Source organism: Rhynchophorus ferrugineus, unplaced genomic scaffold (assembly GCF_030347505.1).
Source record: "Rhynchophorus ferrugineus isolate W39M unplaced genomic scaffold, kcgeb_rfMv2 rfM4, whole genome shotgun sequence".
NCBI classification, from domain to species: domain Eukaryota; kingdom Metazoa; phylum Arthropoda; class Insecta; order Coleoptera; family Curculionidae; genus Rhynchophorus; species Rhynchophorus ferrugineus.
The window spans coordinates 16,810,019-16,835,870 of NW_027472583.1; the positions used below are offsets into that span (position 1 = coordinate 16,810,019).

General features: G+C 30.9%; 1 protein-coding gene across 4 annotated transcripts in view; it reads right to left on the reverse strand.

The window, feature by feature from the left end:
* The window catches only part of Tomosyn (syntaxin-binding protein tomosyn), a 360,116-nt gene that overhangs the window by 148,873 nt on the left and 185,391 nt on the right, over positions 1 to 25,852 (reverse strand). The gene's annotated exons all lie outside the window — the stretch shown is intronic.

Here is a 25,852-nt window from a genome sequence, read left to right on the forward strand (position 1 = left end):
ATGTTACATTTCAAAGCATTTTTATTTTGAGGTAGATAGAACCTGGCAAATGGCAAATCAATATTCACAGATTTAGAGGGGATCTATAGGATGGGTATTGCCTTTTTTATTATTTATGTTGTTTTGAGGGGACCGTTCGCTCGTTTTGCTTTTATTGCAAATTCGTTTTTAAATACGTCCAGGCGAGAGCGTACTCTGTCCGTATTTTTACGTTCATCTTTTTTAATCCAATCATAGGCATATAACATGTTTTTATGATCTCTGGCAATTATGTGGGAATGAAATGACCAACGCGATGGCCCTTTAATGTTTCGAGCTAAAAAGTTATTTTTAGTCGTTTTTATATCTTACTATGCATAACTTCTACCATATTTAACATATGTATCCACTTGTAATAAAATGTTCATATTAACACCTTTTTTATCCAATAAGTTAGACATATAGTTACGAAATCTTATCGTTTATTACATCGTTTCACGAGATCATCGAGTTTTTGTTTTATTCCAAAACATTAAAGTAACTGGCTTGGTTGGCGCAGTGGTCAAGGCGAGTTTAAGTAGTGTTTGTGCCTGTTTATGATTGTGATTGTCAAACAAGACAAGAATCCCAGTCACGCCAATAACCAGGCTGGACAAGACCCGATATCTTCCGGGATAATCTCGTGTAACCCACTCTAATAAGTGGGTTATTGGCCAGTCGGTAGGGTTAATGCCGAAGACCCTGGTTTAAAGTCCACATTAATTAGTACATGCATTCCAGATAAAATCGAAATTGTAAAAAGGAGACTCTAAAATATATTAAAAAAACTTTGTTCCTTTGACTGTTTAATTTAATAAAATCATTCATCGTATATGAATAATATACGTATATATAAACGTATAAATACGTACATATAAATACTCATATAAATAAGATAAACAACCATAAATATAATATAAAATAATATTATATTATAACATAATAATTATAAATATAATAATATAATAAAAAGAACAACTCATTCTCATAAGATAAAAAGTATTGGAATTTGGGTAAAAGATTAAAGTTCGAGAAGTTGTCAATGTTGACTATCAAATATGTTTTGTAACCGGCGTTGTAACTAATGCAATTTTTATACAGATGATGACGATGGGCTGGAATCAAGATTAAATATTGAAGCGAATTTAACAAATGATCAGACGATTAAAAACTTCGCAAGTTTAGTAGTCATTATAGTACATTGACGCCTTAAGAGGAACATGGAGAAGAACTTACTAATTTTGCAATGTGTGCTTGGTCCTTAAATAATAGAACATTAAAGCGTACCATATTTTGACCTAACCCAATTTGAATTTGAATAAATTCCAATTTGTCGTGAATTTTAACTCCGTCAATGAGACTTTCCAGATTTATTGTTCAACAATTCAAAAAAACAATGATTCAATTTTGGCTTCTAAATTGTAGGTAAATTTATTAAACCCCAACAGTTCATAACCAAGAGAAAATTTTAATATATAATCCATATTATATGGATAATGATTAAAGATAATAATTATATTATACATACTCTATAATAAAGCTAAAGCAAGTGTACCACAAGGAAGTGCACTGACACCAATGCTTTAGCTACACTTGTGATATACCACAAATGGAGAATATCACGATGGCTACATTTGTTGATGATACTACGATTATAGCTGTCGGAGACAATAAATAAGAATTAATGAAAGTAAATCTGTACATGTACAGTTCACCTATAAACAGACCGTACAAGCACCAGTAACATTAAATAATACTGTCATTCCCTATAGCAACAACGTTAAATATCTCGGAATGAATCTAGAATCTTCACTGGAAGGAACATATAAAGAAGAAAAGAAAAGAACTGGAATTGAAATATAGGAAAATATACTGGCTAATTGGAAGAAAATCGCAATTATCAGTACATAATAAATTGCTAATAAAATACAAATATTTTAGAACAAAGTGCTGAGAGGTATTGTGGGCGCACCCAAATACTATAGGACTGATTACCTACATCGAGACCTTCGGATACCCACAGTCAATCAAAAAATCAAGAGATTTGCAAGGGGGCATGAGAAAAGACCCCATTCTCATGAGAATATTGAAATTGCAGCTATTGGATACCACCAGAATAGGACACAAACTTAAAAAAATCAAACCATCTGATATTGTGTAGTGTTGTGTAGTGAGGTATATATAATAAAAAATACAGCAGTGACATGTACAAACATTATTTCACCAGAGACTGAGATAGGGCCGATAGGTCCTCCTAGTTATATACCTAGATTTAAGTTATCATAAAGACAAATTGTAGGTTAGACGGAAACGACTAGTAACAACGTAATAATTAAATAATAAAAAATATACATTACTAATTAATAAGTAATTGCAAAAAGATTTAAACATTCGATTTAAAATTTATTATGATTACTTATTTAATTAATGTATGTGATGTGACTATGTTTTTTTAGATCATAATGAATGAAACCTATAAAAATATATTTAATATGGAAAACACAAATACTGTTAACTGACTTTAGATTTTGAAAATAATATCCTCTACACACACGAAATAACCAAAACTAACCCAACACGTATGAAGTACATGCGCATATGGACAAAATATTATGACAAACATCTGACATATACGCAATATTTATTTATTAATAGGGTGTTGGGTCACCATTTGCGTCAACCATGGATACTCATTTTAACCATGGCAAAACATAACCTATAATACACTGAAATATAACCTACAAGACACAGGTGAACTAGTCAATATATAGGCATAGCAGTGGTTACATGAATGCAGCGTTGCCAACATGCAACAAAATGACCTATATTGCAGAGTATTCATATTATTTTCCATATCCACTGTATAACCGAAAATTAACAGGCTTAACAATTGTATGATAAGAAGCCAATTAATATTTATGAATTCACTAAATTTATAAATCTATATGAATACAAAAAAACTGAAGAAGAATAACAAAACATATATAATATTTTAAATGTTATAATTGCTTTAAAGCGATTATATTTAGATTAAATCATTAATCTTCAACAATAATGATTATATTCAATATTTCTTGTTAGCGAATACGAATAAAGCTCTTTAGAACATTTCTATCTGAAATAAGAAATAATATCTTGATTCAAATCTACGATAACAAAAATTCGTTCGTCTTTTGAACCTCGTTTAAACCTGCGCTATCGATTTACAATTTGCAGTCAGCCTCTATCAGACCACCAATAGCCGGTCATCGATTCAATTCTCAGTTTTTTCTGCAATGTTAATACCGTTAACACTGAACTGAGACCGCCGCAATCTATATTCATAATCTTGATTGATTATAGGGTTGCATACTGACGGTATTTACGCTCTTGTTATATTAACGGATAGGTCAGGTCTTTAGACTATAATTAAAGCTGAAGTCAGTGTGATTTATTAAAATCGAAAATTGGTATAATACATAAATCATCGAGAAAAATTATGGCGAAATAAGTACTACTACTGAAAGGTATTGGATATGATGACACGAAGTTGTTAATTATACCTATTAGTGTGAATTCTATTATCCAGTATATCAAAATTAGTGCATTATTTTACCTGTCACCAGTAATTAGACTTTTAAACGAATTAGTGGTGAGTGAGCAGGTTAAGAAATAACCGTAGAAGACAATCGCATTTACAGAACTTGACTAATACAATAAACATTTTGATTGAAGGTGTTGTTTCTTTTCAGATTCTATAATTTAGTTTATATTATCATTTGTTTATATGTTTAAAGCGAATTTATATTCATATATTCAAAAAAATATGCAATTAAAGAGCTACTTAATGGTTTATGGGACGTTTTGATCGAATTACTTATACTTGATACGTTTCTGTTAGAAACCATAATTTCAACACTTCAAAATATCTCATCTCACTATCTCTGTTCAGAAAACCGAACCAAGTACTTTTCAGAATCATCATTTCAATAATACGTATTATGGATCAATACATTTGAAGCAGTATTTAGAGGAGAAATAACTACCTAAAGTTCATTCAAAGTTTATTTATATATGCGTCATCGAAATTTGTGACGTCAAAACGTCGCAACGTTACCGGATCAACTCTGAATTCAACAAAAAAAATCAAAATTTAGCTTTTTGAGTGATATAAGACAACCCTTCATATACACTTACAGGGCATAGGATTTAAATGGTATAAAGATAACCCTCTAAGAGGTCTAATGGAACTTCCAAACATTGCTTTAAAAAGAATTCAATTTTTAAAGGCATACAATAAGACCAAGGAACATATATATTTTAAATTGGTGTAAAGACAACAAAAATTGATAGAAAAAAATAAAAGTTGCAACAGAATTTGATTAGGTTTTGTTGATCATAATATTTATTAAAAATTCAGTTATTATTTTGGACAGTGCACCATATCATAGCACACTGGTGGAAAAAATCGAAAACATAAATTGAGTTTTGAAGAGACTATGCTAAAAACTGAACTATTTCAAATTTTTACTAGGTATAAATGAAATACAAATGAAATGTTTCATTGCATTTCTTGTAATTTAAGAATGGTATACACCGGTAGTAGCAGAAGAAATAAAAAATACCGGGATATCAAGATGACTTGACAACTAAACACACCATCGAAGGAAACAAGAACTAAATGTAAAAAAGTAAATATGCTCTCGAATGAAAGTAAAACATATTTCTTCGATATATAATTGTTAGTTAGGTGGATTAAACCTCCAAGACACCATTAGTTAAAATATGTGCCTAGAAGCTCTACCTCATGGGTGGTGTGGAAAAGAGTTTAATGTAAATATAATAAAACAACTCTAACCTACAAAATATTATACCTTTGTTCTTAATTGTAGTTTTAAATCCTTCGATGATATATACATTAGATGTACTATAATGATAAAATAAATTATATTTGAAAACAGTATTTTTGTTTAATTATTTTATTTAGATTTTTAGAATGTTTAGAAAGATTAGAATTTTTTTGTACGTCAAAGCCAAACTGAACTAAAACTCATAGTTGATGCGGCAACATTTCGACGTTTTGACGTCACAAATTTCGATAACGCATATATAAAGGAACTTTGAATATATATATATATATATATATATATATATATATATATATATATATATATAATTATGACCTGACATTAGAAGTATGTGCTGTGAAATTATTTGCTCACGTATATTTTCGAAACTGTCACCCGACCACCTCGATATCAAGATCTTGCACGCTTAGAACTTACTTCATTTATTTTGCCATTTATTGTATAAATAGTTCCTGTCTGTTTATATCATTTTATTTGCTCTCTGCTTTTATTTATTGAAGATGTTAAATTGTTTTATAGTATTTTATTTAAATATAAACTATATTTAAAATTAGCCCTACCAAAGCATATTAAAATTATCTAGCGGGCTTGCTCTGATTTAGATAGAATAACTTGGATCGAAACTTGGAATTGACTTTCAAATATTCCAGAAGCAAAAAATAGATAAAGCGCGGGTGCCGAACAAATTTAATTTCTCAAAGTCACTATAAATTCCGAGCTGCATGCTCGAGTATACTAGAAAACCAACATAAAACATAAGCTGATGATCGTTCGATCTAAGCCACAAGTTGAAAACCGATTTTAAATTCTGATTATTTGCATTTTGTCTAAACCCTCGGGAATATCGATTTTCCATCGGAAGGCAGACATTACTGAATCAGAACTAATAACGTTATGGATTCCCTGTTTTCAATCGGGATCTTTACCAGCAGCCAGTACATATTATTCATTCAAATATTTTCTTTTAAATATTTCCATAATCGAAAATCAAACATTCAAAAACTTCGGAAATATCAAGTCTGCTAAAAACAATTTTTCATTTATTTCTGGATTTTTTAAGTTATCGTTAAAAAATAAAAGAGCCAATTAAGATACAGTTAATATTAAAAGAAAAAGATTTATTCATCGCCAACCTGTTGATAGCTCATGATAATTAGTTGAAATTAATTACCTTTAATAAACCGATCAGCTACCGATGTTTAGATTGTTTAATTTTTTTTATAACATCTTTATTAGATACGCTTATTACAATCTTAATTTACAATTAATTTATTACTACTTTTCCTATGTACTTGGATTAATTAACAAACAAGACGAGTGCGAGAAAATACATCAGTATGTATTCCTCAATTATAAAATTATAATTATTTATTAATTATTAACTTATAGCTATAGTTTACACTAAATGTATACACTTTATATAAGTTCGTATGGTTTTGTTCGCTTAAATCTCCTGACATCTTCCATCATCCATAGACATTGGTAATCTATCGAAGAACCTTGTTTTGACAGCGTTATATGACTAGTTGTTTTGAATTTTAGTGCAACCCCATATTTGCAACCCATAGGTCCAAATTAGCTTTATAATTGTATTATAGATGAACCTCTTTGATTTTAGATCAAGTTGAAAATATCTTCCGACTAACCAGAATAGTTGTTTTATTTTGGTTCTAATGTGTTTTGCTCTTTGTCTAACGTGATGCGGTAGTTTAATGCGTATGACAAATTTTAAATTCGAATGTAACAAAAATATATTCTATCAAGGTGACCTTGAATTGATTAAGAAATCCCACAATGTCTATATGTATCCGAATATCCTGAGCCACATCAGGTTTATATTATGGTTGTTCAATAGTATTTATGATGTTTTTAGCCAAAAATTGGTTCAGAGTGATAAGCCCACGAGAATGTGCGTTGGCATGATGCGATATAGAAAATCTTCCTTTGAAATGCCTTTAAAGTATGTGTTTTTGCACAATATTATTGTGTGATATTTTCATCCATTGAAGAAATGATTAAACGCAGTTGAGAAGAACTGGCAAAATTGATTATGTTCTCTTATTTTACTCCGAAACAAATTTATATTTGACATTGTAGTCACACCTTTATAAACACACCAAACTATTTATTAAATAAAAAAAACAAAATTAATTTGTACTCCCAATACAAAACGATGTTCTTAGATATGAAAAATGGTTGCTTAATAATTAATTTTAGAAGCTCAAGAATATAAAATGAATTAAAGTCACAAAGGAAATATAAATAATAACAATATGATCACCACCAAATAGGCTACAGATACAAAACAGTAAGAAATAGAAAAGTTATCAATATTAATACAAAATTATCATAGCAGATTAAAAAGCAACAGATGAACAATTAAAACTGCCCTTGCCTCATTTTAATATCAAGATTCTGATTTAGAAAGATTTGGCCTTTGCCATTTTATCGAAACTTTTCCAATTATCGAATTTTGAAAATTCAATTAACCGAATACCACATTATAAATATTCATACTCTCAAATACAAAAGAAATATTTGCTTTCCACTAACAGCTCCAAATACTATTTAAACATCATGAATAAAATTTTGAAAAAATCAATGGATCTGATGTATCAAAGCACATAACTTCAGCGTTACCAAAATTTCAGTTCCACCTTCCCTTCATTTTAATATTAAAATTACTTTCGGGCCGAATCCATCTTGCCTTTATCGTGTTTTAAATTAGGTTCAGATGAACGAACCTGCAAATGTATGAGAACTTTTCCAATTATTAATTTCGAAACAATTAATTGGGGGAATATATTAGAGGAGAGTCTATATACTTATTCGTGATCTTATTATAGTATGACGATATTGAATATAGATTAAAAGCAAAATAAATTAATAAAACAAATTAATAAATACAGAGTAATCTAGATTTGATCTATTAGATTATAAACAAAATAATGCTAAATATATTAATAATTGCATATTTTAACCGTAATTATTGAAACTTTGTAGTATTCTACAAAATTAAATGGCATACAGAAGCAAACTACCTGTTCAGCACCCCTTTCAGTACATTTTAAAGATTAAAAACAATAATTTATATTATATGAAATATATCCAATTTTCTACAGGCAAATGTATTTTCAGTGTTTGAATGCACTATTTTATTATGAAACATGTGCTGCTGAAATAATAAAGTTTTTGGGGAATATCAGGCGCCAGCTGAATAACCGTATCAAAAGTGTACATTGGCGATTTATTAGGCAACTTGGAGATCTAATAAAGAATAGGGGACCGACTTGGTGGCGTAGTAGTAAAGGCAACAGGATGTTCCTCCTACTGTTGTAATAGCCGCGGGTTCGAATTCTGCTGGAGCATGATCGTAAATTTATGTTTGTGATTGTTTAATATTTGTCATTTTCCTAGTCAAGAGTGAAAATCCGACAAGGAAAATGATCCCAGTCACGCTAGTAACCAGACTGGGTAAAACCGTATGACTTCTGGGATGATTTCTAAGTTGGTCACTCGCCAGTCGGTAGGTTTAATGCCGAGGACCGTGGTTCGGAGCCAACATTAAACTTATTATATTTAATTTAATCGTTTTTTTTTTATTATATTTTAGAGACTTCTCTTTACCAAATAACGTTTATTTGGACTGGACCTACTGCTCAGGAATAGAATGTTATTTAAATCAGTACATACATACATTGTCGACAATAACACCTTCAATTTGAATGAGTTTCATAAACAGCTTAGTTATTCATTTTATTAGTGTTTCTGAAAGTGCCAGTGACTACATCTAATTTTATCAAGAAAGCTGTATACAGGTAGTAATGGAACAAACTAAGGAGAAATATAGTAATATCAAAATGACTTAGAAAAAAAATTGCATTGAAGGAAACAAGAGCTGAGCTACTAAAAGGTAAATAAGCTCTCTAATGAAAGTAAAATGCATTACTCAGATATACAATTGTTAATTAGGTGAATTAGGCCTTCGGGGGATATCAGTATATAAAAAAAATGTACCTAGAACACTACCTATACTAGTGTGGAAAAAAGTTCATTGTAAATATAATAAAACAACTCTAACCTATAGATTATTGTGGCTGTATAATTAATTGTACTTTTAATTTATTCGATAATATATGCATTAGACGTACTATAATGCTAAAATAAATTATATTTGACAACATTTTGTTTAATTATTTTATTTAGATTAGAATTCTGTTATATATCAAAGTCAAAATATATTAAAACTCATCTAGATTCACTGCTATTTTGAATAGATTATATACGGTAAAATATATCTGTAAATAGTCCAATAGAATGCCCCTCTCCGTTCGCTGTATTCTCCAAGTTCAAGGTGTGTTATTAGATTATATTATTCAATTAATTGTCAAACTTTGCACCAATAGAACATCCAATAAATAATCTATACATTTTATCAAATATTTTATTCAAATATTATCAAAATGAAATTTAGAGAAAAAAACGTTAAAACAATTAAGTTTTTGTAGCAACAGTTTGGATGGTGGCTTAATAACGTTCACTGTATAAGATAAATTACCAAAATCAATTCGGTATATAAAAAACGGGAATCTTATGATTAAATTAAAAGTGCAAGTAAATAAATTTGGAAAGCGCACATCATTCACCCCGTCCACAATTTGCAATCAATCAAGATTAAGTATATGGGACGCGGTAATCTATGCTGCAAGTTAATCCTTGTTACTATGTATAAAAAAGCGAGCAAAAGAAATCGATAAAGAGATTACTTCTGGTCGGATAGATACCGACCGCAAATTGCAAATCGATATTCAAAGAGATTTAAAAGGAATCCAAACGATGGGAAGACGTAATTGCTTCGCCATTTTGTTATTTATATTCCCTTCGGCGGATGACCTTTATATCGGTTTTGTTTTAGATTCATTTTAAAATATATCTTGTGCGAATGAAAATTTATGGGGACTTTTACAAATTAAGTTAATTCGAAAACGATGTTATCGATATTTGTTTGCCCTCGATTTGGTTAGTATTTCATAATTCAGCGATATACGATGCCGGTTTATACTTTTTTGTGTAGATAAAAAACTTTTTAAGTACGAAATTAGAATCGATAAAAAGGCAATGAAATATTTAACGAAGTTATAGAAAAATCTAAGTTTGCAAAAAATACAATGAATATTTATAACAATATTTCAATCAAAAGTAGTAAAATTGAAAAAAAGGGTAATTTTAATTTTAATTTTTATCCCTTCCAAAGTTTTTTTCTACTCGGTCTTATCAGTATCTAATCACCACGAAGCTGATTTTCGAGACTACGAAATTGTTAAGAATTCGAAAGGGTATAAATCATGTGAATGCAGGATTATCTCTTTTATAAAAATGGGATATAATTACCAACATTTCTTGAGGCATCATTGTTATAGAAAATCAAGAGTTATCGGTCCGTAATTCTGACATCTTGAAATGAATAACTTCATATAGCACTGAAATAATAATTCTTAATGACGTAATTTAACGAGGATGCCAAAAATATATGATGAACAATATCGTCGTAGTAATATTTTATTTTTATAGCTAAATATTTGATACGTTGACTGTATTTATGTAAATCTATTATACACACGTTTACTAGCAACAATTATTATTAACAAATTATTACTAGTATACAATTATGTGATAATATAATGACAATTTCCATCGCTGCTCTTTGGCTTTACTTTATCAGGGCAATACCGTCACTGTTGCGGCTGTGGATTGGACTTCGGATTGAAATGATGGAGCCATGTTTCATCCATTGTCACACATCGCAAAAATTAGAGTTTATAACGCCTGATCATCTTCAAACACTGCTCCGAATCATCAACCCGTCGTTGTTTTTCGTCAAAAGTGAGCTCGCGGCACCCACTTTGCACAGAGTTTTCTTATACCGATATATTCGTAAATGATATGATGTACACGTTTAGTTGATATCTTTAGAGTGTCTGCTATAGTATTCAGTTTGAATTTACGGTCATTTAAAATCATTTTGTGGATTTTTTAAATGTTTTCGTCTCTAACAACCTCTTTTGAGCGTCCTTGCGTTCACCGTCTTCGGTACTCATTTTATCCCGTCTAAACTTGGCATACTAATCCTTGACTGTTGATTTTCCTGAGGCATCAAGACAAGTTTTTCACATATATTCTATAATTCACAAACTAATAATCCGACAGCTGTGAAATTTGTACACGCATCTTTTGAGGGTTAGGGCTAACTAAAAAACAAAACATATGGATTTAATTCTAGTAGCGCCATCTACATCAGCGACTTTTTAATTGACCTGTTAGCTACAGTGCATATATAATTGAAGTATTATGGTAATTAGATATTAAATTGCTACAAAAATAAGTAATTTGTAACTGATACTTTAAAAATAATCTCAATGATTAAATCAAAAGTTTTAAAAAAACTCTGCCGAATTATTAATAAAATTTAATAATAATAAGATGTTATTTTAAAGTAAATATTATGAGTTTTTGAAATATCAAGATTCGAGCACACTATATATCTAAATACCACGTTAAATAAATTAACGCCTTTTGAAGCCATTCAAAAGTCAGCTCGTATTTAGAGATTATATATCATGTCATATCACAAAAGTGGTACTGTTTAGAGTGACGTGAATCTGAATATATTTTTCTTCGAACTAAACATTTCTTATGGATATTGTTAGAAAAGCATATGTTATTTAAAATGTAACCAGATGATATACAATAGAAAATAATAACGTTATAGAACTGTCCAACATAACATATCACAAACCCTATGACATAAAAGACAACAGCATATTCGCCTATCAGGAAAACTAATTGACAGTACGCGTGGGATGACGATAAAAACTCGTGGAACCTACCTACGATTCATTCTCTTTTATTTCCCTCTTTCTACCCTTCGCTACCACTGGCCTATACTCCGTTTCCTGTTCATCCGTAAATCGTGTAAACATATGATATATAAGAATCAGTAAATGTATTAAACCTCAATCAGTGTTTCTGTTTTTGGAAGACGCCCTTTAAGTCAATATTATGGAAACGATTTTATTGATATCCATTTGGCCTGTATTAGACAACTATTAAATTAAAATTAGCAACTAATTAGCAACTAAAAAACTTCTATACGCAACGGAGTATTTTACAAAATTATTAACTGAGTATTTTTATTCCTTGAACCAGTTAATGAACAAGAAAACAAATAAGTAATGTCCACCAATAAAAGTTAATTACAAATTTAGAAGAAATTATGGTAACTATTGTAATTAATTCGAAATGTATACGACCAAAAAATAATTTTAAAGGATTTACAGCAACGGATGGTGCTACTGTGTATTAAATAGCATTAGGTACTTTTGTAACAAACTTCATGGTGAAGCTTCACTAACAGGTTTCTCCTTTTAGTATGTATCATTTCGTCCAAATATCAACAAAAATTCTTTCAGCGATAGCAATTATGCTCCACTGATTTCAAAGTGTGGATTCTGGTTTAGATGCCTTAAAAGTGGTAATTTTGACAACGAAGACAAAGAGCATTCTGTACAATCAAAAATATTCGAAGACGACTATTCGAATATATTACTCAATCATGATCTATGTAAAACATAAGAAGAATATGCAGAATTATTGGAAGTAATACAGTAAACTAAATTGACTGAAGAATATGGGAATGATTAAAACGCTTTGATATTTTGTACCATGTGAAATAAAGCCAAGGAGCATTGAAAGGCATTTGTGAAATGCTGCTTCAACGGCAAAATCGTAACGGTTTATTGCATAGTATTGTTAGTGGCGATGAAAAGTGGATCCATTACCATAAACCAAAACGAAAAAATCGTCACGACTACCTGGTCATTCATCCACATCAACGCCAAAGCCGAAATACTCATAGTTTCAAGTTAAAACTCTATATTAATTGAGATCAGTTTGCTGTTATATACTATGAGCTACTAAAACAACTGATGCCTTTGAGTCGAGTACTGTGCGAAAAGCGGATGGAATACAAGGAAAGACATAACGATGTTATTCTTCAACACGAAAAAACTTCGATCACATGTTACAAAATCGTCGAAAATATACCTGAAAACATGAAGGAACAGGAAGTGCTACCCTACCGACCATATTCTCCAGACCTTGCCCCTTCTGATTACTTCTTTAATTACTAAGATACCAAAAATTGGTCTATTCGCGAATAGCATTAAAAGATACATCGTTCATTCGAAACAGAATCCAAAAATTGCCTGGGAGATGTGAAAACTAGCGGCTATCGATGAACAATACTTTAAATAAAATAAATTAGGCCGACTTTTCGCAATAGGACTTGAAATAAAAAAATCATTTAAAACTAATTTATCGACCTAATAGTAAATGCGCAATGTATAAAGCAAATAGATACAGGTATATTAAATTGGGGTAAACAGATATATTAATGGATTAATATCAAAAAAGTTGAACATTTAGCATCATAATATATATGTTAGAAATAATCATTTACACAGCTTTCGAAAATGTATACTTTAAACGTAGACCATTTTCCAGCGATATCGTTCGGTATTTTTTTTTTCAAAAATGACTTTGAAATGCGTACCGATATTGGGGAATGTCGGGATTGATTTGCAAATTCAGCTCTCGCCGAAATTCCATTATCAGGAATATTTGAATTCGGATTACGATGCACCTAAACGCAGCATGGCGATTGGAATTTTGTTTTAATGACATAAAACCATTTTACGGTTGCAGTTAGGGTTATATTTTGCCGTACTGTCAAATAAAGAATTAGCGATTGTTGGAAATAATTTACCATAATAAATTACCGATATCCATTTATCGAAACTTGTCAATAGCCATTTTTTAAATGCAAAAATACGATACATTTAAATTAATAGAAAAATAAATTATGTTGCAGTAAGTGTGAAATATTTATGTGCATAAATATGTATGTAATTGTTTATAATGTAAACAGGCAGTTGGTTAAATGTATCAGACAATGAATACTAACTGTTTTGCAGATGTACGATCTGCATTAGTGATAATGAAGTGTTAAATGTAATTTTATCAGGACTATACAAATATTATCTGTAATAAATGTATATATAACTACATTCCTTGGATATAGAATTGTTAATTAGATGGATTAGGCGTCCAGGGGATACCATAGCTGGTTTATAACAGTGTTCATTGTTTAAGTCCTTCGATAATATATGCTTCAAATGTACTATAATGTTAAAATAAATTTGACAACAATATTTCTGTTTCCTTCTTTAATTTATATTAGAATATTGTTATATAACAAAGGCAAAATAAACCAAAAGTCAATGTTAAATTGCGTCAACATATCGATGTTTTGACGCCATAAAATTAGATAGATTTGTTACATAAATTTTTACATAGATTAATAGTTACATAACCTGGTTCAATAAATATATTAGAGATTTTTTGTAACAATTAGGGTTTATCTGGAGTGGACCTACTGTTTAATGACATAATAATAATAATATATAATTAAATTCTGGTAGAATAAATTTAGTATTAGAGATTAATCTTAACTACAAACGATAATTATTTTAATATTACATTACTATGCCTAAGATTTAAACGAATATAACTCAATAAATCCGTAAAAAATGTAAAGCAACATCAACAACTGTTATGATATAAAAATTAAAAGTATCGCCAATTTTAGTCTCGATTACCTCACTATAAAAAAAGAACGATAGCACGCCACTTCTTAAAAACGTCTCTCGGGGACAAAGAGGCACGCGACATTTTGGTTTCCACGAGATGATAAATTGGCGCTAGTTGAAGTATATTGTAAGAAAAATAGGTTCTTGCTAGCATCGAACTAAAAAACCACACAAAAGGAAAAAATCTTCGTAGGAAAATGGTCGGGCTAGTAATATAGCCATAAATAATTTACGACTTTCGCTTTTAATTCTTTTGGGTGCAGAAATGATTACTGTATTTTGATAAAGTTTGTGTTATATTTTATAAATTCGCGATATAAATTTTATTATTATTCAAAATTATCACATAACACTCACATATATTTATACATTGCTAAATACATTTATTATTGCCTTGATATCATAGGCTATTAGATTTTCTTCAACCAATCACCTCCGTATTGCCTTCTCTGAAATCTTTACACCCTCATCGTTTATTATCGCAGTTAAATAAGCAATGCTTTTTTTAGGAGTTTCAAGACAGATGATTCTGATATTTTGATCGGTACAAGGTGTGGTGATTTTTTTTCTGTCACATTTGTCAATACGACTGCTCTCAAGTAGCTTTTTATTATCAATTGTATTTTTATAAATATATACTGTATTAGCTGCTATCTTCCTCTGGGAATGTGTGGCATTCAGTAACAACGTTTGTATCTCCCAATATATCTTGGAAAACCTTACCCAACCAGAACTATTAATAAAATGTAAATTCATACCCAAAACAAATAAGAATAAGTATTATTATATGGAGCATTATTTATCTTTTAATTCTTTAAGACATAAAAGTCGGTTAACAGTAATGAAATTATAATCCCTAGACAAAACAACAATAATACAGCAAAGCGCGCATTTTAATGAACAATGACTGAGAAGAAATATTTATTTCAATAAATATAGTAAACTATAAATTACATAAAAACGAGTACTGTCCCTTACAAGTGGGCCACCTACTGTAGATTCCACAACCACAACTTTCATACTGTGTTCAGCGAAGCGGGCTTGTATGAAGTAGTTTATGATTAAAGTACCTTATGACATAAAAGAAAAATTCACAAATATACTCGAACTATTTCTTTAAACGCAAACCAGCGAAAAACAAATTGCGACCACGTCAATTAATCGCCTAATTCGAGGAGAACGAGATTAAGATGCCCCTAATAACGGATTATCTATTCCCTACAACCGCCAGAGGTCATAAAACAGGACCACCTCAATAGACAATGAACAGTCAGGAGAATAGGCGTTCCGTTCCATTTAATAAGGGCAGGCGAAAAAAGAAACGAGTGGGTGAAAAAACGCGATTTTCCATTTTCTTTCTGCCGTCTGGTCGCGGCTTCGTGACTGGGGTCAATAAAGCGGATTTCCGGTCACGTACAGGCGCGAGAAATAGATCCGGAATGTCCGGAAAAGAGGAGAAAACGGAAGATTTCTACCGGATCTAGGCCACCGGGTCGGTCGAGATTTCCTTTGATGGTCATGGGTGGGGTAAGGTGAATCTTAAATCAAACCGGCGGGGAATTAATTTCAGGATAAATGTATTTGTTCGTAGTGGGTTAATTATCATTTAGTTTCTCATAATGGTACGTATCTTATTATTAGCTTAAAATATTATTGACTGAAAATAGTTGATAGTGGTAAAACAGTTGAACTAGTCGATAGTAAAAAAAACTACCGACTGAAAATAGTAATTACTATTTCAATTGGAAGTCCTCGTCTGTTTTTATTCGAGATAACAGACGAAGATATGCGAATTCCTTCCCGTGCTAATACGGAGATGTACATATTTGTTTTCAAGCATTCTTTGGGAAAAAAAGGAAACATATAACAAGTCAATTGAAACGTCCCCGGCCTACCATAGTAAAATACATTTTTTTGGCAAAATTTTTTTTTATTCAACATAATTACCTTGAAGGGTGATACACTGATCCTTTGTTTCAGAATAGGCCTCAGTTTCGGCGATCGCCTCTTCATTCGACCAAAAATGTATTCCCAACGAGCATTCTTTTGAGATCTGCGAACAGGAAATAGTCGCTGGGGGCCAGATCTAGAGAATACGGATGATGATGAAGCAATTCGAAGCCCAATTCATGGATTTTTGACACGGTGCATTATCTTGGTAAAGCAGCACTTTCTTTTTCTTCAAATGCGACCGTTTTTCGGCGATTTCGTCCTTCAAACGGTCCAATAGCGCTATGTAATAATCGCTGTTGATGGTCCTTCCTTTTTCAAGGTAGTCAATAAAATGTATTCCATGCGCATCCCAAAATACAGACGCAATAATCTTGCCAGCCACTCAGTCCACCAGATGTCATACCATGACACTATGACACCATGACACCAGATGATCGTACAGTCCACTCAGATGACTGTCGATTGGACTTCGGAGTAAACTGATGGAGCCATGTTTCATCCATTGTCACATGTCAACGAAAAAAGACAGGTTTATTACGCTTTTTGGTTTTTGGTCAAAAGTGAGCTCGTGCGGCACCTACTTTGCACAGAGCTTTCTCATATCCAAATATTCGTGAATGATATGATGTACATGTGCAGTTTATATCTTTACAGTGTCTGCTATTTCATTCAGTTTCAATTTACGGTCATTCAAAATCATTTTGTGACTTTTTAAAATGTTTTCGTCGGTAACAATCTTCAGTAACAATCAGTCGCAATAATATTACGCTTTAATTTAATTTTTAATTTAATTAATAATAATGTATTAATAATAGTACTAAGCGTATCTAATAACGATGTTATCAAAAAAAAAAATATATTTGACTTTCGACAGCTTCGACCACTAAATATTTATATTGTATTTTCTCAATGAATTTTTATCAACTATTTAACTGTGGCGCTATTTTTAAATACAATTATAATATTATTTATCGTTAATAAGGAATATTTTGTTATTATGAATATTATAATTCGTTGAAACTTAGAAAATCGAAAAAATCAATAAAAAAGACGCAATAGTTGTCAAGATAATATATATTCTCTCAAAATTATTTTGCTAATTATCAATCAAAATTACTTTATTAATAGGATTTCAAAATTCTGTTATATAAATGTATAATATATTGTTACCTACAACCAAACTACAAAAGAAAACATAAAACCATATATATTAGATATAAATCCATGTAAGCATAAATTCGGCACATTTAATTTCAAATTTCAACATAAGCCCAACCGACTATAGGGACTGAAAGTAGTTGACTGAAACAGTCGATAGTAAAAAGTAATAAAACCGGTTGTACTGAAAATAGGAAATGATATAGTCGTTAGTAAAAAGCCATTACTAAACAGTCGATAGTTGTTTTCAGTCGATAGTTCTCAATATTACTAATTATTGTGGCGTTATTTTTTTTAAGTAATAAAGATTTGAAAAATGAATTGACATTAAATAAAACCACACTTAATTAACTTTGATGCATTAGACTAGTGTTTTTTATCCTGTGACCCGTGGACCCCTAGGGGGTTAACTGTCTCACGTTTAATGCTTTTCTCATTCACATACCTCTGTGAAAAGGTATCAAAAACAAATACAAAAACATATTACGTCCGATTTTAGATTACAATTAAGTAAAAAACTTATTGTAAAATCGCTTCCCAAAGATGGATATTGCTTCAAATACAAAGTTTCTACATTAGATAATTGCTTTTAATTGTAATCGTTTGAGTACAGACGTGGATTGCTTTGTAGGAATGTCCGTCTTGTCGGTTGGAATGTGTGGCTGTCGACGCGATCGTTTATCGGAACATTTACCACAATTTTTGTGGAAGAATTTGTAGCCGATGGATGTAATAGTGGTGGCCTAACAGGTTGTAGCGGTCACTACAGCTTTAAGAAGGTCATAGAGAAATTTAAAAAAAATGTATATAAGTATGCTAAGAGCAGTGCAATCATTAGGTTGCCTAATTAGTTTAAAAGTACATTTTTTTCATTCCCACTTCGACTGCCTTTTGGAAAATTTTAAAGATGTTTTGGACGCATCAGAAAAAGATTCCAGATTTTTTCCACAAGCGAAAATTGATAAACAGGCTTTAGTCTATATTAGTTAAGATTAAATAAAACATATATATATATATATATATATATATATATATATATATATATATATATATATATATGGTTAATGGGTTGTAAATAAATTAAAAGGATCTTTTTCGGATTCAATAGATTCAAAAATATAAATCTTACGTCACAAAACCTAACCCGCCCTTAGATTTTTCTGCAGATCTGTGTTACCCAAAACTATCAAAATATTTGCTTTTCATCATCAATAATTTTTATTATGCCACCATCAAAGATCTTAAACCTATAATATTGTCCAAGATTTTGGTTATAAAACATTATCATAATAACTCAGAAAGCTAAATCCAAGGAAATCACAATATCTAGTACAGACTGGTAAAGTTATAGTCAGCTTAAGGTATCTTAATTTAATTTTGGTTTTCCAAAAGCCATATTGATGTGTTCATTCTACTCGTTTTGCTTCTTAATTTATCTAAGTAGAAAGCAGCAGTAATAATAAATGTATTTGTAATTAAATAAATTAATGTATAAAAGACACAATTTTATTTGGGAAAATTATAACATTATACTATTTCTATAAAAGCATTCTTTGTATTAAAACAAAAATATTTGTGGAATATTCAGTGTGACTACAAATAAGAATAAATTGATTCAACTATAAATTATTCCAATTTCCATTAGGTAATTACAAAGATGTTTTCTACTCTTGGCCTCCATTACTACAGCGCTATAATTACTTATCAAATTACGGCAATTTATTTTCCATTATGAACAAGCGAGTTGCATGTGAATATCCTCTCTATTGTTGGAGAAAGAGGTACTTGAAGAATGTTGCGTGATTGTTTTTTTCCCGTAGCTTGATCGTTAAGATTGCAATAAATTCGTCTATAAAAATATCTAAAAGAGAAAATTTTATTTTGTAAGGGTAGTATTAAGATATGAGCATTATATTGCAGACAAGTCCTTTCAGTTGTTATAATCAACAGAAGGCTATGCTAGTTAACAGTAACCATAATTACATAATTTTGTAATATTTAAAAAAATTATATATCAAATTACATAATACAACACTTACAATAGCGTAAAAGATAAGTTAAAAAAAATACGAGTCTAAGAGCTATAGCCAAAAACAAAAAATACATTACAAACAGGCAATACATCATTCCTCATTTCATTTACTTCGAAAAATGATGTATAACTTCCTCTACACAACACTTTTAGACATCATAAGTAGAGAATGGGTTAAAATTAATCTACTTCGAGGTAAATTATATATTTTTACCTACAATTTTATATCGCGTTAATATCATGCTTATAAGTTTCCTTTCCATAATAACAACAAACAGGGCTGGCAGCATCATACGATTTAAAAGGAAACCATATATTCTAAACTTTAATTAACTCTAACATAACACACAATATATAACCATAACTGCGAGATATTTCCATAGGCGACACATATCGCACATAGATAATAGCAGGAACGGGAGAGCCCTTCAATAAATATTTAGATACGAATTGATTTCCTGCAACTGTTTGCATCCTGGAACCTATCTTCCGGCGTCGATAGCGTAGCTTTACTAATTACACATCTGTGTCGTTTATTTCGCAGGAATATTGATACAATATATACAACGAGCCGTTTTATATAAACGAAAAGCAATTTAATTAAAATGTTGTTTTTATGCTTAATTGATTCTTCTATCTTATTCTGTCTATCTAGTATTCAAGATTTATTTATTGTCTTTTAACCGCTGTGCAGACAAAATTATCGTAAAACAATAAAATTATAAAAATCAATAATTAAAGCAAAAAAAGCAGTATTAAAGTAAAATAATGTTCACCTAATAGGTGTGTCGGTAACTCTCTAGTTATTGTACAGATTTCACCAATCATAACTTTGGTCACTTTGGTCCTGAAAACGTACATTGCTTGCTTATTTTATCATAAAAAAAATAGAGACTTGCGGTAAGCACGCTCCAATCATAACAGTGTGTGAAATGTGTTTTTCACAATCGAAGTGAGATGATTTCAATATACAAAACAAAGAACATCCTGATAGGCCGAAATCTTGGGTGCCACATAAATTAAATGATAGGCAATTAAAAAAAAACTTCAGTGAAATACTGCCTCAAAACTATGAAAGGAAGCATCCAATAGCAACAGGTGATGAAAAATAGTTTTATTACGAAAATCCCACGAGAAAGAATCACGGTTATCGTCTGGCAAAGCTGGTAACTGCAGGGCTAAATAGGTTTGGTCGCAAGTCCATGCCCTATGTCTGGTACGGTCTGATCTCTACCGACAACCCATGATCAACTTAAATTGTTAATTGATAGGAAAACGTCCACAAAGACATGATTAATGTGATTTAGCAACCTGATAACTCGCCTCATATAGCAAAACCAGATGGAAACGTTTTACCGCACCCACCATACTATTTAGATACCCCTCTATCCAACTACCACCTTTTCGCATCAACGAGGCAGGCGTCTTTCGAAAAGCACTTCACCGATTTCGAAGAAGCTAAACAAAGGTTTGATGAATGGTTTCGTTGGAATAGCGTCACACAAGTTGCCTGAGAGATGGGCAAAATATGGGTATAGAATCTCCAGAATATGTCCGGAGACACGTTAACGTGTTTTTACAGCACGATAACGCGCCGTCTCATAAAGCAAAACCGGCCAAGAAAGCGGTTAAAGCACTTAGGCGGAATATATTATCGCACCCGCCGTACTCCTCATACCTAGCCCCGACAAGTGCTTGCAGAGCAGCACTTCGACAAATTCGAAAAAGTTAGAAAATGGCTTAATAAATTATTGTGCTCAAAGGACAAACAGTTTTTTTGGGATTGCATTCACAATTGCCGATGGGCCAGACGTATAGAATCAAAAAGCCAATACTTTAAATTCATTTTTCAATTTTCTTGAAAATTATTAATTTTTTCCGAGAAAAAAAACGATAATAACTTTCCAGTACACCTGGTATACTATCAAGACAAGAAAGAAATTATTAAATATATAAAAAATTAAACAATTTCATAAATATAACATGGTATTCGTGATACAGCCGAAATATATTATACCCCATGTTTGCCCAAATTTAAAATGCATGAATATTTTAAAATACCTCGACTTTGTCGCCGAACAAAGGTAGAGAAAACACAAAAGTTTCAAAGTACTTTCCTTCATTCATTTTAGTAGAATCGAGCAAAAAGCTAAGAGTGTATGTACTTTTATTAAACTTTTCTAACAAGAAACATTTATTAGATAAAATGAGATTAAAATGAAGAAAATAATAATAATGAACGGATTACAGAAGGCCAAAATTGGAAGAATGAAAGCTTGGGCACTTCTTAATGATCGCCACGTAATCTGTATAATACAATACATATAGAATATACGACAACACAAAAGAAAAGTGATCCAAATACAGGATTAAAAACGTATTAAACCTACATTATCTAAACTAAAGAACAAAGTCAAATATCTGCAAATGGACAAAGAAATCATATATATAGAAAATGGAATCTGAAGAATAAGAAATATATAAGATGCTTTGAAAGAACTATCATCTAGAGTTTGTAAAATGTATGCAGAAGTTGCAATAGTCAAACACTCAGAAGTCATAACAACTCAAAATGGAATAGACCTTTTTTCTTCAAATTCCAGTCATAACGATCCATCTCACCAACCACTAGGAGGAATATTGTCATTGCAATGTGTAAATTAGTTTTAGAATCAGACAGTATTTTTCTTTTTCATTTTATTGTAATTAAAAATAGATCTAATGCCTTCTGATTCTTCCGAACATGTAACAAGAACAGGCTTATAAAACTCTCCTGGTTGTCAAATGCATAAGACATACGTTGTTTTCGCACTTTGCATGTTTTGATACATTTTAAACTGCTGCTTAATATTTTTGATTACTCTGATTGAAAATGCCAAAACCAACGAATAGTCAGAGTTAGGTTTGGATGAATTCGATCAGATACAGAAATGAAATTAACAAATGGTGGAATCGTAAAAAAGTGTTCGATACATTAGAAATTAATAATTGACTTTAACAGTTATTCTTACAGTGACTAAATTAAGCTTTTCTGATGATGACAATTACTAGGAGAGAGTGATAAGAGCGGAAACAACTAAAACTGTGTATATACTTAATATGAGATAATTGTAGAAAATCATAACACGTGTACGATTTGTGAGTGTGTAAATCTTCAGATATATATGAGTATTTTGTTGGAATATAGGGGTGATGAGGGGATAATGGATACTAATTATTTTACAGATGATGCATTACGGAAAACGCGTTAGAGAGACTGTATTAATCAAATCAGAAGATATACAAGAAGTACAATGCAGCAGTAGAATTTTGCAAGAAAAATGTACACAGGTGGTAAGAGAAGAAAATATAGAGAAATATACTCATATTAAAATGGCTTAATAAGGAACCGCGTGGAAAATAGATCAACGTAAATATAATAAAACAACTCCAACCTACAAACTATTGTAGCTATTTAATTAAGTGTAGCTTAAGTCCTTTGATAATATATGACTTAGATACACTATAATGTTAAAATAAATTATATTTAATAACATTAATTATTTCATTATTTTATTTATATTACAATTTTGTTATATGCCAAAACCAAAATAAACTTCCAATAAAAAATTAAGATGATGCGACAACATTGCAACGTTGTGCGATTATACAGTTTTTTAAAATGATCCATTATTTTGGTCAGAGTATATATAAAAATGAGATGAAGAAGGAGAACAATAAAAAAAACACTGGAAGATATACAGAATGAATGATAAAAAAATCAGTAGTCAGTTTGGGTAATTCTTAGTTGGACAAAAGAGAAAAGCGAAGGAGTTAGTAAGACGAGAAATCAGAAAATAAATTCAGGAAAGTTGGTTTCATACTCTATTATATAAAATGCAAATATAATAACGGTTAGACGACGTATCAGTTTTCATTTTCAAGATTCCGCGGTTTTCTCATGCAAAACTATTATTCATGATTACAATGTCATCAGCTATATTAGGTACATCGGCCCATCTCTGCTACTTTACATATTGTACTCTATATAAACGAACTCATAAATATTATACCAACCCAACAGATTATATTAGGGCTCGGACACGGCACCATCAGCATAGCATAAAATCATTTCGTGTCTGGGTTTAAAATCCATGAATATTTTAAAATGTAAGACTTCGCCGCCTCTCAGAATGAAATACATTTTAATTTATAAAGGCTATGACATTTATTTAATTTCGAAAAGATCAACATAATTTTGCGTGAAAAATTTTATTCCTATAGGAGTAAAATAACCAGAGATCGGTTTATTAAGATAATCGTGTTTCTCTCATAACAAAGTAAAGGGAATCATCTTAATATGATGCGTTACTAAAACTTGTTTTCACGGTATTTTCAATATTTGATCAGAAATGTAATTAATATATAACATCAAATAATAAATATATGTATATTGAAATATGTTAAAATATGGGTGCACTGTCTCAAGAACTGACACTAATTTTTTTTAAATGACATTTAATTAAATATTATTTCCATTAGGTCTTGGTAAGTTTAAATTACTACACCACTGAACATTATAGCAAAGTATTATAAGTAACATTGTTTTCAGAGCTGTGACATTGGAGTAACAAATATAAGTATACAATATATTTCTTTACTTTTATGTACTACGAAAATATGAATTAACTAGCTGACCCGACAGACTTCGTCCTGTCAAAAAGATTTGTAATGTGGCAGTTTTTGTGCCTACGTATTTTAAAAAATTCTCCTGAACAGAACCATCACCCTGGTGATAGGGCGTTGTGAATAAAAAATAATTAAATAAAACATATATAAGGATTGAAAAGTAAGTAATCGCTTTATTGTTAATCATGTGAATCATAATTATTATTATTATTATTATCATTATATTGCTTTGTGGTATACGATGTTTTTTGTTTGATTACCTGGCGCATAGATAAACAAATCTGATGGTTTTCCAACACGGGAACAGGCAACATACAATTGACCATGTGAGAAACATGGGTTTTCTAGATTAATACCACAAACACTTAATGATTGCCCCTGGGACTTGTTTATAGTCATAGCAAAAGCAAGCCGTCAACATGTCTATAGGAAATTTGCCATTACCAATGTCAATGAGTTGTTTAGAAAATATGTTTCCAGATTGGTCATTTTGCAACTCGAGACGCATATTCTTGCTTAAATGAAGTACTTTAACATGTTTCCACAAATTGGAGGACTTTAGACATGCATTGAGTTCATCAGCTGGCGTTGATCGTGGAATCACTGGCAATGTTTGACGAAAATCTCCTGCTAATAAAATCATTGCACCACCAAATCGGTTATTATTGCTACGTAGATCTTTTAAGGTTCTGTCTAAAGCCTCCAAAGATTTTTTATGTGCCATCGTGCATTCATCCCAAACAATCAATTTACATTGCTGCAAAACCTTTGCCATTGCAGAGTTCTTCGAAACGTTGCAGGTTGGAGTTTCATTGCTTTGCATATTTAATGGCAATTTTAGTGCTGAATGGGCTGTTCGACCACCTTCAAGCAAAGTTGCTGCGATTCCCGACGAAGCGAGTGCAAGTGCAATTTTATTTTGTGAGCGAATTGTTGCTAATATTAATGAAATAAAAAAAGTTTTTCCTGTACCACCAGGTGCATCTAAGAAATAAATCCCTCCAGTTTCATCATTTGTTACTTTCATAAGAGTTTCAAATACATACTTCTGTTGTTCATTTAACAGTGGAAGATTTGTTTGAATTTATTCTTTCAAAGCGTTGAGATCATACAGTCTTTCTCGATGCAACTCTTGGTTAAAAGCGTCATGCATTGGACGATTGGGCGCGGTCAGGCCTAATTGAATTAATAGTTTGTTTGACATTATCAAGCACATGTCCTCAATTGAAATCAATGCTTCATTGTAAATTTCTTCACTGATTTGTATATTTGGATTTCCCATTCTATTCCGTATTTGATACAAAATATCATCAGACATATAATCTTTGTACTTCATCCACAAATCAATTGGGTTTGATGGGAAGCATGTAGATATGATTATAGAAAACAATGTTCGTATTTGATGAGTGTGTGATGATATTACAGCATCATTGAGAGTTTGATCCCAATGAGCGTCATTTTCAAGCAAT